At 38.8% G+C, this 13655-nt stretch overlaps 1 pseudogene; it reads left to right on the top strand.

Moving 5' to 3' along the window:
- Window positions 1–2417: 2417 nt before the first annotated feature.
- LOC143680512 (gamma-glutamylcyclotransferase pseudogene) lies at window positions 2418–4001 on the top strand (annotated as a pseudogene).
- Window positions 4002–13655: the final 9654 nt, after the last annotated feature.

Here is a 13655-nt window from a genome sequence, read left to right as displayed (position 1 = left end):
TGTGAGATTAAAGGGAGACTAAAGGGAGAAATGTTTACTTGGTGGAAAATTTGTATTTTGGCTAGTTCATTTCCTAATTTAACTTGTATGGTCAGTTCAGTTGAACACGATAACTAAGTGAATCTTGAATAGGGCATGAGATTTTGTTGGTTTGTCCACCTTAGTGTGATGCCCTGATAAACCCCAGTGTGATTTGGACAGGGAATTAGGAAATATCTGCAAAGTCCCCTTGGGGGAATGGGGAAGAAGGGGAAAAATTCAGGTTCCCCATTTGGAGAATTTCTGATATTCTCACAAACAGTGGAGACAACCAAATCAATAGGCTGAGCCCTCATTCTTGGGGTTTGCCCCTATGAAATTTATTCTGCAAAGGATAGGCTAAGCCTACTTAAAATTAGGCCTAAGATTCACCCCCAGAGAACCTCTTTTGTTGCTCAAATGTGACCTTTCTACCTAAGCCAACATGGCAAGTGCACTCTCTGCCTTCCCCAGCTACGATGGACATGACTACCAAGGGTGTAAATCTCCCTGGCAACATGGGACTGAAATCATGGGATGAACCAGGACCTCACATCGAGGGACTGAGAAAATCTTGTCGACCTAAGGAGGAAGAGAGAAATGAGACAAAATAAAATGTCAGTGGTTGAGAGATTTCAAACAGAGTCAAGAGGTTATCCTGGAGGTTATTCTTATGTAATACATAGATATCCCTTTTTTAGTTTATGGTATATTGGAAGAGGGAAGTACCTGAAACCATGGAGCTGTGTTCCAGTAGCCTTGTTTCTTGAAGTTGATTGTATGATATATCTTTTACACTGTGTCTGCTGAAACCATGGAGCTGTGTTCCAGTAGCCTTGTTTCTTGAAGTTGATTGTATGATATATCTTTTACACTGTGTCTGTGTGATTGTGAAAACCCTGTGTCTGATGCCCCTTTTATCTAGGGTATGGACAGATGAGTGAAAAATATGGAGAAATATAAATAAATAATAAGAGGAACAAAGTTTAAAATAAATTGACTAGATTGAAATACTAGTGATCAATGAGAGGGAGGGGCAAGGGGTATGGTATGTATGAGTTTTTCTTTTCTATTTCTTTTACTGGAGTGATGCAAATGTTCAAAAGAATGATCATAGTGATGAATACACAACTATGGATTGATATTGTGAGCCAATGATTGTACACCATGTTTAGAATGTTTGTATGTCAAGAATGTTTGCATATTTGTTCCTAAAGGTTTACAATAAAAATTTTTTTAAAGGTTGTACGGGTAGTTCAGTGGTTAGAATGCCCGCCTTCCATGGGGGAGACCCAGGTTCAATTTCAGGACCATGCACACACACAAAAATTTTTTTTTTAAATAATGTTTGAGTAATATTTTAATATTCTTTCATCACAGTAACAAATATACTGGACCAGTGTTAAAGGTCAGTAATAGAGGGGCATATGGGATATGTTGGTGTTTTTGTTTTGTTTTTCTATCTACTTGTTTTGAGTAATGAAAATTTTTTAAATTGTTATGATGAATGCACAACTATGTAATGATAGTGTGGATCACTGATTGTACACCTGGATGAACTGTATGATATGTGAATATATCTCAATAAAACCACTTCAAAAAATAAAAAAAAAGAATGTTTCTGTGTTTGTTAAATTAAAGTTTAACAATAAATATATATATATATATAAAAAGAATCAAGTCACACCATCATCTTGATTAGAGCGGAAACAACTAATGAAATCATTGTTGTATATATTTATTCCTGGGCCAAATTATATTGAAGCTTGACTAACTCAGTACTTATATCCATTGTACTTCTTTTGCCTGCACCTGTAAGTGAGAAAGCTATATAACATACTTCCCAATTCCCCTTTCGGACAACAGCAACCATATGACACAGTTCTGATCAATGACAGACAGAAGTCCACAGGTAGAAGGTGGACAAATTTCTTAAAAAGTATTTATTTTCTTCAAAAAAGTAGAATAAGGTCACCAGCAAAAACCCATTCCACTTGATACTGCCTAGAGTACAGCTATAATGCCTGAAACATAGCAACCATCTTGAGACAATGAGTCAGCAAGCCAATCCACTGAAGATGGTAAAGCAGAAATTTAGTCTTGAATTTTGAAGACATCATTGAAAGTCTGGTCACCCACTTGTATCTGAGACGATTAAATACCTGTATTGCTTAAGCCACTTAGCACACTCACAGCATAAAGCAATCCTTACACAATAGTAATACTAAATGGTTTGCATTACATATTATGGATTCAATAACTCTAACAAAATTTTTGCTGGCTTCTAAACATCCTCAAGATTCTTGTCATTTCTGGTTAGAATAAACCTAACATCCTTTTACAGGTTGAATTGTGCACCCCATCCCCACTCCCCCCCAAAAAGATACTTTGAAGTTCCAATGCCTGGTACCTGGGAACGTGACCTTATTTGAAAATAGTCTTTGTAGTCATATTCAAATTAACATGAGGTCATCCTGAATTATGATGAGTCTTAATGCAATATGATTAGTGCCCTTATATGAGGAGGAAGAGAAAAGTCCATGTGAAAACTGAGATAAAGATTGGAGTTATGTAGCTACAAGCCAAAGATCACCAAGGATTGCCAGCAAACATTGGGAACCAGAAGAGGCAAAGAAGGGATCTCCCTTTCAGATCAGATAGAGAACAGTCCTGCTAACACCTTGATTTTGAGCTTCAAACCTCCAGAAATGTGAGACAATAAATTTCTGTTGTTTTAAGCCAGAAAGTGTGTGGTACCTTGTTACAGCAACCCTAGGAATCTACCACACATTCTTACTACATTCTTACTAAGACTCCAGAGACAGGAGAGGATAAATCATGGTCATCAGCCCACCTACAGAATGTATCTTAACAAAGTTCTGTTCTGTCAAACTGTATATAATACACTGAATCACATTAAAAAAAAAAAAAAGTCACTTCTATTAATTTCAACTAGACAATATCATCACAGAAAAGAAAACAACAAAAAGTATCTAGGGCCAGTGGGCCGGGTTGGCAGGCACAGAGCAGCGCTCCCTGTCCACTCCTCACCAGGGCTCCCCAGGCCCATGTCACACAGGCATCTGGTGGGACGTGGCCAAGTCAAGCTCAGTTGTTAACTTGGCCAGGTGAAGGCACCTAGTTTTGTTGCTGCGGACATGAGGTACGTGAACCTCATCTGTTGCTGATTACATCTGCAGTGACGTGCCTGCTGCAATGAATGATGTTTGACTTAATTGGCGGGTGCTTAAATGAGAGAGAGCAACGTAGCACAGCCAAAGCAGCTTGGCATATCTCATCTCAGCACTCGCAGCTTAGCCCAGGCCTTTGGAGATGCAGAAAGGAATCACCCTGGGGAAAGCTGTTGGAACCCAGAGGCCTGGAGAGAAGGCCAGCAGAGATTACCCTGATCCTTCCCACGTAAGAAAGAACCTCAGATGAAAGGAGTTGTGGGGGACACGATGAGAAGAGTTTTCTGTACTTTGCCTAAAGCAGCAACCTGCTGACAGAGAGGATCCACCTCCAAAACCCCTTGTCCCCCTTCTGTAGCATGGCCCACCGGCAGGATTTTAAGCTTGACTTTGGCAATTCCCAAGGTAAAATAAGTCTTACTTGGCATGGAGGAATAGCTACCATTTTTCACAGTCCTAGAGATGAAGTGCAGGGACTAGAATGGAAAATGAACAAAGATAATTTATGTTCTCTGGATGAGCTAGAAAGGGTTGAAAGTGAAACATATGACCCAATAGAAGTTAATGTTCACACTTAAGAAGGAAAAGAAATAACCTGTCGAAGTTATCAGATGAAAAATTATGTGCGTGCTCCCCATCACCACAGTATAAAAAAAAGTCATTTGCACAGATGCAAAAGAGAATGGTTTTCCACTGGAGTCTCAAAAGAACTTACAAGCAATAGAACCAAATGACTATAAAGGAAAAATCTCAGAGGAAATTGAAGATTTTATCAAAAAGAGGGAAATATAACTTCATCAAAATATAGGCTATATCTAAGGATAGTCTCTCTATATACTAATACAAAATATTTTTAACATTTGAGAACAGAGAGCTTGGATGTGTCTGTGTTTAATGTATTTCCAACAGTACTCTGAAGGGATATCTCACTTGGGTGGTTCCTTGTTTTCAGACTATATAGAAACTTGCTTAAGATTTAAATGACTAAAAAGGGGGCTGTTCTAAGCCCAACTCTGCAAGTGAAATCATTGCCCTCCCCACTATGGGGGGACATGACATCTAGGAGTGAAAGTATCCCTGGGACATGACACCCAGGGATGAGTCTGGCCCTGGCACTATCAGATCAACAATGCCATGCTGACCAAATGGGGGAAAAGAAGTGTAACAAATAAGGTATCAGTGGCTGAGGCAGCTCAAATATTATTGACAGGCTACTCTGGAGGTCACTCTTACTCAAGCTTCAGTTAGACATTGCTACATACCATAACTTGCCAAAACCCAACCATACCCATTCCAGCCAATCTTAAAAAAACACCGAGGACATTATATAAGATACTACAAGGTTCCATGCACTAGGGTAACTTTCCAGAAACCTACCACCTCCAGATGGGTACCTGGACCAGATAAGTTCTGAAAATGCAGAGGGACCAGCCTCTCCAGAACATTAACTAGTTCCATCCCCTATCCTATATTCTCAACAGTCCCTTCCAACATGAAAAAGTTAGAATGGGCATAGTTCAAATACCCCTAAACAGTGAGAGAAAGATCAAAGATGATGGTGGAGTTATACCAAGAAGGTAAGGTTTATCTTATGAGTATGATTGCTGAATCACTATACTGATATTTCTTTTAGGCTAAAGTATCTTTAAGCTAGACATAAAAACCTAAAACTGTGGAACTGTAACCCAGACCAAACTCTGAAATCTATTCTACAACTAATTGTTGCAATGTGCTTTGAAATGTATTGCTTTTCTGTATATATGTTATTTTTCATGAAAAAAAGTTGATCGTGATGATAAAATATATGTATATTCCTTCTAACCTCCAGTGTTCTGGAGCAGTTAGAAGGAAAAATCTGAGTTGATGGAATTGTAACCCAAGATCTGTCCTGTAACTACTTGTTGAAGAGTGTTTTTTCTTTCATTGCTTTGTATATATGTTATACAATAAAAAAAAAAGTTAAAAAAAACAAACATATCACTACATACCCAATTAAATGTTAAAATTAAACATTAAAAAAAAAAAATGGGGCCGTGAGGCCCTGGATATGTAACAAATGGATGTGGGTACTCCTTCTCTGAATACTTAAACCTACTTTCTTGAGTTGACTTTAAGGTATTCCTGATTTGTGGCAAAGGTACGTTTGTAACCTACTTAATGACGGTGCTAGTGAATTGCTTTACTCTGTCCGGGATTTTTTAATCCAAGCCAATAATAGCAAGAAAACTGTAGAGACAATTGATAATGAAACTTAAAATGTGAAAGATGGTATACTGTTCTTACAGGAATAATTGTTTTTATATTTTAACCCATTTTCCCCACTAAAGTACTACATATCATTATGTTGTTGTTAGGGGAACTGAAATCATCACACGTACTAGATCTGGTGTGGCCCTACAGAGTCTTACTAGAGAAATATAGCACAAATTACAACCAGATGGAATGGGATCACTTGTTCCTTCCACTACTTTCCAGCTGTGAAACTTTGAATAACTTGACTCTCTGTGCCTCAGTTTCTTCACTTGCAGAGTGAGAATAATCAAATACTTAGATTTTAGAAATATTGTGAGGATTAAATGGGCAAATATCCTTAATGAGCATAGAATGGAAGCTGGCAAGTTTCAAAGATTAACGATCATTATTGTCCATATTGAAAAATTAGGTTTGTACAAGGCTATCCTTGGAACAGGATTTTAAAGTAGAAGGCCAAGATAATGAAGGAGAAAATGATTTTTTGAAGCTAAATCTTCTTGGCTTATGAAGACATCATAACTTTCTTTAATTTACTGACTCATTGGAAGAAAGAAGAATCATAAAAAAGGCAAAATTGGTATCAAAAAAAGTATCCAGGACTGAGACTCAAAAACCTAGGCTCTGACCCCAATCTTGCTGTCCTGGGCATATCATTTCAGCTCTCTGGTCCTCAATTTCCTCATTTATAAAATAAAAAAGGGCACCAGTAACTTCTGGAGGCAGACGCAGGGCTATACCGTGTTAGCTCTTTGATTCTACATATCTTACCACTTTAAGATAAAAACATCTGAGTTAGGGTTCAGAAAACTTTCCTTTGGCCTACAAAGGACACAAAAACATAACCTCCTATCTGTACTTTCTAGATATATCAAGTGCAAAGGTAAATATTACTTAACAAATCACATGGTCATAGTTGCAGCAGAAGGAGCTGTGGATAACATACCTTATTATCCAAAGTTCAATCAAATCATAAGATGGAATTAGTGTTTATTTCACTTAATATTCTTGGTGGCATAGGGCATCTAAGGAATACAGTTGCTCCATATCAAAGGACACTCAGAGAGGACCCAAATGAATGAGAGTTTACATAACTAAAATAAAAGCTGCCCAAAGGGCCAAGTCACAGGTTGAGTGAATTTTTCCTTTGCTATGTCTGCCATGTACACATCCTCTTCCATTCCAATTTTTACATCACCCCAAATAATTTTCACCTCATTTTCCCCCTTTAGGTCCTTGCCCTCTGTTTTCCAAGGGGATAAAACTAGATTACTAAATAACCAATACTGTGACATAATTGCAAAAGGAGAATTCTAGTCCCAAAGAGAAAGTCAAGCCAAGAAAAAAATACGATTTACCTGAGTGATAAATACAAGAGAATAAAAAATCCTGAAATCTTAATCCCTGTAACTCAATCATTCCATATTCTTTCTTCATATAACATAACACAATTTAGCATAGGAAATAGCTATTGAAGATTTTCTATGTTGAAAGTGGTATGCTAAACACTGTAAGGGAGCTCACAGATGAATAATACACATTCTCTGCCCTCGGGGAACTTACACTTCTTCAGGGTAGTTACATAAGTACCTCTAATCTATGACAAACAAAAGCACTATGGAAGTATTCCTGGAATTAATTCCAACTGAAAGGAATATTCCCAGAATTAATTCCAACTGAAGGTATCTTGAAAAAGAATTACAACCTCGATTTAGACAAGGATTCGTGTTTTTGTTTTATCCTGAAACATATATTTCTAGTTTCTGTAGTGTTAGACTATCCAGACAATCTCTTAGATCAACAAGCAAAATATTAAAAGGGTGCTGCCTACGATCTTTACTGCCACAGCAAGCCTAATTCTCAAGGAAGCAGATTCTTCCATTTTTCTAGCTGCCTTCCCCATTCCCGTAAGGTAAAGGTACATTAGAAAGAATGTGAAACTGAAAGCCAGGAGCACCAAGAGATACAGAGCAGGAATGTGCTTCTGGCAGGCTCAATGTCAGCCCTTCTGCTGCTACCTAATCCTACCAGCGAGAGAAACTAACCCCTCTCCCACCACCCCAGGCCCTGGAACTCAGGTCCCAAGGATCTCAGTGGCAATAGCAAATCCTCCCATTCACAGATTCCATCCTGTCTCAAGTTATACCCCTGTTCCTCCACCACCTCCCTCCTTGCCAATATTCTGGCTTTTGCTTCTGATGTGCTTCCTCCCAATGCCTCAGAGCACTTTTTTTGGATTAAAAAGAAGAGAAGAACTTCACATTATAAATAGTGTTGTCTGATGCTCATGCAGTGAGCAGCCAAGGAGTTACAAAGATCTGTTTAGAGTCATGACCACTTAGCAGGCACAGGGCCACTAGGACTTTATGATCGTTAATTAGTTTATCCTCTCTGAATCCCTCAAGGCTTCTCTTTTTATCTCCATTTTACAAATAAAGCAGAACCAAAATGCAGAGAAATTGACTAATTTACTGGGTTGCAATAGGAACAGAAGATGGAAGCAGACTATCAAAAGCAAGTCTGTAATGAAACCTGAAGATTCTGAATTTCTGCCTGGCTTTCTGCAACATATTAGTAGCAAAGCTTTTTGAATCTGGAAGGAGATTCTTGGAGATTCTCTGATTTACCCATCTTCATTTTGCAAACCAGACACTTAGGGCCTACTAAGAGGGAAGATTTACTGAAGGTCACATCATGATTAAGACTTCAACCCAGGTGGCCCTGAGCACAGTGTTTTTCCTCCACATTGAGGAAACCCAGATGGGGAGATGTGAAGTCACACAACTAGCTGATGGCAGAAACACACCAGAGCCCAAGGAGAGATGCCAAGAATAGTCGTACACTTTCTGCACTGTACTAAGGCACCTGGCCAAGAAAGGGGGCAGTGACTAAAATCCAGGCAGCATTTCTCAGCCAAGTTCTGTGCTATAGGATCTGTGCATCCACCCAGAACGGGTACCATCTGCCCAGTGGGCTGCCTCCACCTAGAGAGGGCATCTTCTCCTAAGATGCCCAATAGACCAGCTGTAGTTCTGAGCCCAAGTCTCTTTACCCCTTTTCTAGCATTGAATAGGAAAGATAAGTTGTCTTTGGAATATGGAAAACTAAGAATGATATGTGGCTTCTAACTTCTATGGCTACACATTACTGAATACCAAAAAGAAGGCAAGGCTACCAGATTGCGTGGCTAAAATACTTCCAAGATACTTCATTCTGGCTGTAAAATGACACACTCTAAATGAAGCACATTTGATTCAATTCCATATTAATTAAATCTGTTTTGGATTTTTTAACATATTTTGAAAAATATGTGCAAGTGGTGTAGGTTTTGCACAAAGAAGGATTCCAGAATAAGTCTTCTAAAATTTTTAGTGAGTTCAGTCTCCTTTGTGCCTACACTTTCCTACCGTGGGTCCTCCATCCAACTAAGATATAGGTGGCTAGAGAGGACAGACACTCTATACCCACTCATTCTGAAGATAAAACTGCTAGGAAAAAGATTTTTCTCCATCTTTGCCAGAAGGCATAACAACAGCCCTCTTTTCCAGAACAGGACAAAGTTGCAGCTGGAACACTCCCAGTGGCTACAGGCTCTATTATAGTTGTATCCAGGCTACTGGCATCCAGGGCCTCCCCTCTTGAAGCAAGCCCCACCAGGCTGGCAGCAACGCTAAGGTCCATGAAGAGTGTGAGCTCTCAACATGGGGAGTGAGAGTAAAGGAAAGTGAATCTGAGATCTCTAACTTGGGTGGTGGGAACATAGCAATATCAATAACCAAACCAGAGAAAGGAGCAGGAGGGGAGGCTTGAAGTGAAAGAATATGAATTCTGCTTTGGAAAGACTGATAACCAACTGAAAACGATGGTCTGAAGTTCAGAAAAAGTCAGGTTAGAGCCAAATGAGTAAGACTCATCATGCTCCCTTAGGACAGGGATATGATGCTTTCTTCTCTATATTTTTGCATCTTCCACGGAGCCCATCACGATATCTTCTAATATTGGAAAGAAGGAAGGAAGGGAAGAAGGGAAGAAGGGATGGGGGAAGAAGAAGCCACTTTCAACCACTTTATTTGTCTATAATTATATCACAAACCAAAACTTAATGGTTTAAATCAAAAACAATTTGTTATTCCTCACATTTCTATAGGCAGAGTAGGTGGTTCTTCTGCTTCATGGCATGATGACGAGGGCACTGGGATGGTTGGGATATCCATAATGGCCTTATTTGCATGGCTGGCAAGAGGTGTGGACACCAGCGGGGAGCTCAGCAGGAGCGCTCAGCTCTGGATGGAATCCTGAACCCTGTGATTAGAAAGAATCCTAAAGGTTGCCTAGTCCAATCACACAAACATACACACACACAAACCAGCCTCAGTACCACCTCTAGGACTCTTCTCAGACCTTTCTTTTTCAACAGTCAGATCATATGCTCCCTCCAAGTAAGATTCAGCCTTTTATTTCTTTTTATTCTGCTCAGACACCAAAAACTCTGACTACACTGCTTCTTTGAGAGGACTTTACATGCCCAGGTCTCTCTGACTTCACACAAACTATAATTATTTTTAGGGAACAAATAAGGAATATTAAGAGACAGAAAGGCAGGCTGTGTAATCTAGCTCCAGCTCTGGAAGCAGATACACCTGGGATTAAATGCTGACTCTGCCACTGACTAGCCACCTGATTCTACAAGAATGTTTTGTTCTTGTCGTTTCACTGCGCCTCCGTTTTTTAATGTGTGTAAGGAGGATTTTAAAAGTACCAACTTCTAAGATTTTTGAAAAGATTAAATGAGATAAAGAATATAAAACCTTTCACACAATGCCAGACACAAAGTGAGCACCTGATACTTGTTAGCTCTTACCATCTGAAGGAAATAATCAGCTATGGTGCCAGTGATACAAGAATAAAAATTTTCAAATAGCGCTTTCTCAGTTGCAAGAGACCAAGATCTCAAAGCAAGCAACCTTAAAGTAAGTGTGTGTGTGCCTGCACACACATGCACACACACTTACATGCTTGTTTGGGGACAGCTGTAGGTGCAACCAATTTGTTATTGATTCAACATATGAAAAATCCGTGTGCAGAAATGGCTAAAGTCAGAGTTCAAACAATCTTTTCAAAATGCAGGGAGTTTAGTTTTTTAATTGTTCAACATAAAATTTGCCATTTTAACCATTTTCAAGTGTACAATTCAGTGGCATTAGTTATATTTGCAATATTATGTTTTTATCAACACCATCCATTCCCAAAACTTTTTCATCACCCAAAACTGAAACTTTATACCCATTAAGCAATAATTACCCATTAAGCACCCACCCACTTAACCTCTAATCTACTTTCTGACTTTATGAATTTGCTTATTCTAGATTTTTCATATAAATGGATTTGTGCAATATTTGTCTTTTTGTGTCTGGCTCATTTCACCCAGCATGTCTCAAGCTTCATGCACAGTGCAGCATGCATCAGAACTTCATTCTTTTCCACAACTGAATAATATTCCATTGTGTGCATATACTACATTTTGCTTATCCATTCATCTACAACTCAGATTTAGTTTGTTGTTTGTTGTTCTTTCCTTTGTTTCTGTCTTTTGGTTCTACTCTGCTTTCCTCATGGATGTCAGCCTGAGGTTTCCTGTGGTGGCAAGATAGTCTCGGGGAAAATCACTTTTATGCCCTCTCATTTTAAAATCCTTTCCAAAAAGAGTAAGAATCTTTCAGAAGTCTCTGCAAAAGAATCATTGCATCTAGTTGGCACTGTTAGGATCGCCCATCCCTGAGCCAGTCATCATGGACGAGGGACACTGATTAAGCCTAGGTGACCTGTTCCTTTCCTGAGCCCTACCCAGAGTACATGGAGTGAGAGTACAGAAATCCAACTCTGAGTCTTTGATGTCATACAGAAACCCAAAGTTCCAGGTAGATACCGAATTATACACATATAGCACAGCATCTCAACATCTAGAAATAACATTTACAGCTCTGGATTAAATGTGACTTGTATAAGAATTTACAATCTAGTCCCCAATTTTCTTATAAGTATTTTCTGAAAGAGACCATGCAACATTTGTTCTTTGGTTTCTGGCTTATTTTGCATCACATAATGTCACCAAGATTCATTTATCTTACCTCAATTATGCCTCACAACTTCATTCCCTTCTGTGGCCACACAATATTCCATCAGTTGTAGAAACCACAGATTGCTCTTATACTTTTCACCCAATATATCCTTCCATCACTTCCAGCATAGAGTATATCTGTGTCTCACATTATCCTCACTTAGTTGTACAATCATTAATACTCCCAATTTTAAACAATTGTCATTGCTCCAAAGAGAAAAATAACAAATAAACAAACGTTCACCAAATAGAAAATCCAAGCTTCCCCTTAACTCTTGTCCCTCCCTCCCCCCTAATTACTTGCCCCTGCTATTGCTGTGGTACTGTTAATGTCATCCTGTTAAATATAGGCCATAGCATGCAATGGTAGTTTTCCCCCACACCCCTCTATTATTGACTCTTTGTACAAAATTCATATCTTTGAAATAGTTCATGCAAGACTTATTTATATTTGTAATGTTAATTGGTGGGATATATACTTCTCTTCCAATCATGTTCATCTTCAATATGGCAATATTTCTTATAAACTCACTGATGAACTGCCTTCACTTCTATCTATTCCCTTATATTTAAGTTCAAACTATTAGCTAACCATTCACCTATTTCATTTCTGTGTAACTCTAGGTCCTCTATATTCTACATTATAAGCATCTGAGTTTACCTTTACTGTGGTCATAAAAGTGGAGCTACACGGTATCTATTCTTTCGTGTCTCGCTTATTTCACTCAGCATTATGTCCTTAAGGTTCATTCATCTTGTCATATGCTTCAGGATGTCATTTCATCAGACAGCTACATAATATTCCATCACATATGTATACCACATTCTGTTTATCCATGCATCTGTTGATGGGCACTTGGATTGTTTCCATCTTTTGGCAATTGTGAATAATGCTACTATGAACATGGGTGTGCAAATTTCTGTTTATGTCTGCTTTCAGCTTTTATGGGTATGTACCAAGTGGTAGTGTTGCCAGGTCATAGGGGAACTTAACATGTAGTTTTCTAAGGAACTGGAAAACTGTCTTCCACAGTGCTATATCATTATACATTCCTACCAGCAGTAAATGGTGTCCCAATTCCTCCACATCCTTTCCAACATTTGTAGTTTCCTGTTTGTTAATAGCAGCCATTCTTATCACATATGAAGTGAGATCTATTTGTAGTCTTGATCTGGATTTCCCTTATAGCTAATGAAAATGAGCATCTCTTCATGCACTTTTGAGCCATCTGTATTTGCTCTTCGGAAAAAATGTTGATTTATATATTTAGCCTATTTTATAATTGGTGTGCTGGTTTGAAAGGATGTTATGTCCCCTAGAAAAGCCATGTTTTAATCTAAATCCCATTTCATAAAGGCAGAATAATCCCTATTCAATACTGTATGTTTGAATCTGTAATTAGATTATCTCCCTGGAGATGTAACCCAATCAAGAGTGGTTGTTAAACTGGATTAGGAGAAATACATCTCCACCCATTTGGGTGGGTCTTGATTAGTTTCTGGAGTCCTATAAAAGAGGGAAAATTCTGGAGAATGAGGGAGATTCAGAGAGAGCAGAGCAAAACGACATAGCCATGAGAAGCAGAGTCCACCAGTCAGCAACCTTTGGAGAAGAAGAAGGAAAATGCCTCCCAGGGAGCTTCATGAAACAGGAAGCCAGGAAAAGAAGCTAACAGATGACACCGTGTTTGCCATGTGCCCTCCCAGATGAGAGAGGAACTCTGACTGTGTTCGCCATGTGCCCTTCCACTTGAGAAAGAAACCCAGAACTTCATCGGCCTTCTTGAACCAAGGTATCTTTCCCTGGATGCCTTTGATTGGACATTTCTATAGATTTGTTTTAATTGGGACATTCTCTCGGCCTTAGAACTGTAAACTAGCAACTTATTAAATTTGCCTTTTTAAAAGCCATTCCGTTTCTGGCATATTGCATTCCAACAGCTAGCAAACTAGAACAAACAGTTGGGTTGCTTGTTCTTTTGTTGTTAAGTTGTATGATCTCTTTATGTATACAGGATATCAATGTGTGATTTATCTGATGTATGATTTCCAAATATTTTCCCCCAATGAGTTGACTG

Source organism: Tamandua tetradactyla, chromosome 4 (genome assembly GCF_023851605.1).
Source record: "Tamandua tetradactyla isolate mTamTet1 chromosome 4, mTamTet1.pri, whole genome shotgun sequence".
Taxonomy (NCBI): domain Eukaryota; kingdom Metazoa; phylum Chordata; class Mammalia; order Pilosa; family Myrmecophagidae; genus Tamandua; species Tamandua tetradactyla.
This window is presented reverse-complemented; position numbering and strand designations above follow the sequence as displayed.